Below are 5,947 nucleotides of genomic sequence, written 5' to 3' on the forward strand. Positions count from 1 at the left end.
GGATTTTAGACGTTTTCCCCCAAACTGCAAACTGCTTTTTAATTATTGCACACTATTTCTGTTTCCTTAGTTCCTGTTCAGCGGGTTTTTACCAGCCCATGGTCTTTTGGAACAACACCCGAACCTTTAATTTGGCAGACTGTTAGTGCTGGACGGAATACTAACTCCTGGAGTGCTTTAGTTTTAAGCTTAATTTCAAACGTGGAGAAACAGTCATTTTTCGTTTGTTCAGTAGTTTGTTTACGCAAAATCTTTATACAAAATTGATACCAGATACTTGAAAAATACTCAAAGCACATTGGTTTATAGTTGCGTACCTGTGTATCGATCCAGCAATGATGTGTGGATAATTGGTCTAAACAGTTTTTTTAAAGCTAATGTATTACACCTCTCACTCACCCTTTTTACCTTGATTCCCTCCTCCTTGTCCCTTCAACAGAACAAGATGCTTTGTTGGCAAAAAGAAAAGAAGTTTTTAAATTACCTATGCTTTTTCTTTGGGAGAACAGCCTGCAGATGAGTGACCTTTCCTGGTGCTTGGAGCTGGGAGGGGGGGAAGGCGGTAGCTGCTGCTCGGGTGGTGTGTCCGGGCTCCGGCTGGGATGTGGGGTTAAGCAGCAGGGACACAAGCGCATCAGCATCCGATGCGCTCGCAGCACTGCTCCCGCAGTGGCAGTTCTGAGAAGCAGCAGCAGCCACAGGCCATGGCTGGTGTGGCAGGAGGGAGTTCTGGCTTCTGTTTCAAGCAGGGATGTTGCAATCTGTGTGTGATACAAAAAAAAAAAAGGCAGAACAACCCCTGACACTTCACCTTTTTCATCTAAATTTTGTTCTGGATTTTGTGCAGTGTCGATTGCTAGCTGACAAATGAATGTTTTCCAGAGAGCGATTGTAAGAAGTTCTTTAGACCGCCGTAGGAACCTGTAGGTTTAATTTAATCCCTGTGAACAGGAACATTACCACTCAGCACCCAGAAGGAGCCTAGACGCGGGATTTTCATTTTATTTAATGTTTTACACTTTGGACAGCCTGTAACATTTGTAGTTTCTTAACTAGGTAGATAGAAAACAAATGGTAACGCCCTATTTTTTTAAAAGCTGTACAGGACAGGCAAAAAGTATTGGAGACCTTTGAATATGTAATATCCAACTCCTTAACGGCGGGGTTTAGCTGGCTTGATTTACCTGAACTATTTTCTACAAAAGCTTTTGTTGTAAACCACTGTTAATACCGTCACATGAGACTTCAATGTGCTCACCTGTCAGCTGAGGTACTAGGCTGTGAGAAGGAGGCAAGCTTTCAAACAGCGGACGGCGATCTCTCTCGGTTCACTTCTCCTGACCAAGCAGACCTTACGCAGGTGCTGGGTGCTAGTTCTGGCTCTGAGTTGTTTCTCTTCTGCCTCCCTCTGTGACTTGGTAGAACGTGTTGCAGTTCCAGCGTTCGGGACACCTCAGATAATACAACTAAACGAATGCCTTGATGTGCAGAAACGCTTCTGGGCCATCCAGTCACTCGGGGCCCTGCTGGCCGGACTTGGCCAGAAGCTTTCCCTTTCCCTGCTGTAGGGCAGAGAGCAGTTTCCCGATGGCATGTCGTGGATCACTTTCAGGACAGCTTGAGCTTACCCTTGGTCTGTCTGCTCTTCTGGTAGATGTAAATTTGCCTCTTTCAGTCCATTCCTGTCAAGAACTAAAACTGTGAACATATATCTTTAATATTGGTGGGTGTTAACTGAAATAAAGGTTTATTTTCATGCTCTTTTAAAAATATCATGAAACACATGGAGATGAAAACGCTTAGGTTAGTAGTGTGTCATCTAGGTCCTGCCCCAAGTGGGTCCAGATCTTCCCGTGGCGATGGTGCCCGGGCACCTCCGTTGCTGGGAAGGGACTCTGGGAAAACATCTCCCTCCGAGTAGCTTATTTACCGTGAATGAGCTTCCTCTTCAGTAACACTTCCTAACCTTTTGCTTGCTACTTATGCTGTCGCACCAAATCCAGAGGACTAAACCTTTTAAAATCTGAACAATTTGGAAAAGGTGGCCAGCAGAAAAAAGGTCGGAGAGGGAGAAGCGCACGGTGCAAATTGGCTTGTGAATTTAACGATGGCAAGGTTGGAGCATGAAAGTTCATCTTACGGACTGAATGCCGCTGATGCTGGGAGGAAACAAGTGACCAATAAATGCGAGTGTCTGTGGGAAAGACACGTGTTGTTCTGAGGAAAATGGAACATCGGCATGTAGTGTGAATTTGTGGTGGTTGCAGTTGGAAGAGTTGACACCGCTCTTACCTGTAATGATTTTGCCCATTGGGACCGGTTTGCGTAGCCACACCTCTCGTTTTAATAAATGCAGGACGTACGCCTAAAGCCGACGCTTCCAGCATCTGCTAACCTGCTTCTTTTTCTACAGTCGTTACAAAGACCGCTCTGCCTTCATTGCACACCCGTGTTTGATCTGCCCTTGCCAGGTAGAAGCCTCCGTGCCCGGTTCGGGGTGTAACTGAGCCAGGGCCGAGTGCCCCAAGGCAGCGTTCATCTGCTTTGGGGCTGGAAAAGCCGAGTGCGGTGCTCGTGCTGGGGAGCTTGAGCCTGACGGGGAAAAGGGGTTGTGTGGCCTTACTAGGAGACACCCAGGAGTTCAGTGGTTTGGTCTTCGCCCCTACTGGTGGTGCCATTTGTGTCCTCAAGTTGGAGTAGGACTCCTGGGGAGCCTCATACTTGAGGAGCGTGGAGGAAGGCATCCTGGTGCTCTGTGATCGAGTCGTTTTGGAACTGGCTAGCAACGTGTCTGAAGTGAAAGGTCAGCGTGCACAAGCAGGTTGCTGACAGTAGCGCTCTTTTCTAAGCTTTTTGAAGGAAAACCGCTTTGGTAGTGGGCGGCGAGTTCGGTTGTGCGCAGCTGACAGGCGGTGATTTGTCCGCGATGGCCGGGCAGGGCTCTGCTGGGCGGCTGCCGGGTGGAGCACGGGGAGCTCGGACACCTCGCGTGCCTGACCCGAGTAGGTGCGGGATGTCTGCTGCGGGTAACGCCTGCACCCAGGGGAGAAGTCTGAGCACAAGGCTGGGGGCCAAAACCTGGGACAAGCTGCGGATCCCAAAAGGGAACTTGCCGAGCTGGTACTTCTTTGCATGCGCTGTTCTCCCGGGTGAAATGCCTGATAATGGGAAAAAAAGACTGCAGTACTGCAGTGACGAAGCTGAGCTCCTTGTGCTGAGCTCCCCCTGACAAGCAGCCCCGCTTTGTTCTCTGCGGGGCCGTGGAGCCCCCGGGCCGTTCCTGTTGCCTTTAGCGCTGGAGCCTGCGGGGCTGCAGGCCCCGGGCACTGCCGGCGCTGTCTGACAGGTGGGTTTCCGCCTGCTGCTGCTTCAACTCCATGGAAACCAGAAATGCAGTAGGCCCTTGCAGCTTTTTCCCCGTATTTCAGCAACAACTAAAAACTTAAGAAAACCTGCGCGAGGACTGAAGTGTGTGAATTTACCTGCAGCTGCTGTCAGTGAGCCGGCTGGTCTCGGCTTGTGAGACCTCGGGTCATCGTAGCACCGGGTTAGAGGTGAGGGAGCACCGCTGTGCTCGTGCTTGCGCTGGGTGGAATGAAAGTAACTCAGGTGGGATTACTTTTACTGTAGTTTTTTCCTTCAGAAGTTTGATTTAGGACGTGTCCAGCATGTTCAGGTGTGCTTAGGATTTCTACTTGAGATCCTGCGGTTTGTCCGCTGTTGTGCGGAGGACAAGCCTTGCTTGTACCTTTTTTTTTTTTCCTGAAGAAGCAGCACCTGAAGGCCTCTTGGGCTCCGAGGCCGCGTGGGACAGGGCGCGGGCTGCTGCGTGGCACTGGCAAGGCCCGGCCGTGGAGCGGGGGGGCTGTGTCTGCGTGGCGTGGCCGTCGCTGCTTCCTGCCTGCTCCTGCAGCAGCTCCTCGTAGGGACGGGCGGCGGTGCCTCCGCGTTTGGAGGAAGACGCCGAGATGGGCAGCTGCCCTGTGGCGTGCCCACAGACCACCACTGAGAGCCGCGTTCCTGCGGAAGGGCATCCGTCCGTGCCCAGCTGCCGTGCTGCCCTGTGACCTTACCACGGGGCTTTGGGGCCAGTTTGGGGGCGGCCGTGAGGGGGTGAGCGAGTCCCAAAGCTGGAATACTGCTCTGAAATACTGCTCCAGGCTGAGCCCCCAGTAAGGACGTGCGCAGGGCTGCGCCGCAGGAGCTGCTGTGAAGCCTCCTCGCATGTGGTTTTAGTGGGGTCTGCAGATAACAAATCCTGCTGGTTTTGAATGCCCTACTGAAATTGGGGGTGGGAGGGAGAGTGCACGTTGCTTGTGTTGATGCCGTCATGGTGCGGCAGACTGTGCTGTGCCTCGAGTTCGTGTGTGTGTGTCCTGAGCAAGAGGCTTGGTCACATCTGGGGGTCGCTTTTTCTTCAGCGCAGTGTTTGCCGTGAATGCAGTGAGCTCGCATCAAGTGGCTGGACAGAAGGGGTAAGTATCCTGATCCAGAAGGGACTGAATAAACCTTGGGAAGAACAATCCTTGCCCCAGCCCCGGTAAGAGCAGGATCCCTTGTGATGCCTGCGGACGGGCCTGGGCCATTCCCTGCCCCAGGTGAGCAGGGGCAGGTGCCAGAAGCACGCTCCCCGTGCTGGGTGCAGGCAGCCCAGGGGGACGCTCCCCCAGGAACGCGCCTTTCAGAAGTGGTCTCTGCTGTTGGAGGAGCCCCGAGGAGCGCAGCACGAGGCTGCCGTGCAGCGGTGTGCTGCTGTCCCGGGAGCTGTTACTGGGGGGGTTCCTCCTCGGCTCTCCTCTCTTGCAGCATTTCCCAACAGCCGGCGCCCTTCCCTGTGCTTTGGGGATGCCGTGGAGAGCTCCCAGACCGTAGCAGTGGTCGGCATCGTCCTGTTCTGCACCTCCTTATCCCCAGGGAGCTGCTTCCAGGTGGAACGCCGGGTGCTGCGGTGCCTGGCCCGGCTCGCAGCCTCCACGTGCTGACCGTGCCAGCCGGGTGCTGAGCCCTCAGCACGCCCCGGGGCTCTGTGGCTGCCCACACGCGGCATCCTGGAGCTCCTGGACCCGTGGCTGGCCGGGCACCCGAGCTGCTCTGCCTTCACGGGGGCTGCTGCTGCTGCGGGGTGCACAGCTATAGACCAAATCTAACAGCAGTTGACTCAATGTTGACTTTGTTTTCAGTGCACAGAAACAGCAGACTGGAAAACTAAGGTTTGAGAGGAGCCGGGGTACTTGTGATCACTGTGCTGAGCAAAAGGAAACGCTCCGGGCGTTGCAGTGAAATCCAGTGACTGCCATACACAAGAGGAGCTGGTGCCAGGACTTGAATTTCACCTAAGCAACCCGAAAACCTATGTGCACGCAACCATTTTTGTAGACACCGCCTGCTGTAGAGGTGTCACAGTGGAAGCAGAGGTACAGAACCCTATAAAATTAGTGATGCTGATAATCCCCGTGTGTTTCGGACCAAATTAGAAGGCGGTGTTACCATTAAAAATCACAGTCTTGTCATGCAGTGGTCTTTGGACTTGGGATTGCAGCAGTTTATAGACCTCCTGTAGAAGACAACATAGCTGGATCTTGACTAGGGGAACAAGCAAACAGAGATCTCCCTAATGCAGCAGTACAGTTCACGTTTTTATTTCAAGTGAAACGCAGTAGGAAAAGCTGTGGCCTTGAAGCAGCAGTCTTGTGATGCAGGTAGGTTTGTTTCTGCTTTCAAAGGAGATGTCTGCAGAGCTGCCAAGGATCTTTTCCTCCCGAAGCTAGGTAACAGCTTTTAGTGGAGGTGCTTTGAGATGGCAGCGTCACAGGAGGCTGTCACCATGCATGTATGCCACTGCGTAACAGCTTGCGTGACCAGCTGGGGGTGGGAAGTCACCCGAATCAGGGAGAGGAGATAAAGAACTGGTGCTCCGGGTAAGTTCAAATCTGGACTACCTCACCTC

Source organism: Anser brachyrhynchus, assembly GCF_964034855.1.
Source record: "Anser brachyrhynchus genome assembly, chromosome: 8".
Lineage (NCBI taxonomy): Eukaryota > Metazoa > Chordata > Aves > Anseriformes > Anatidae > Anser > Anser brachyrhynchus.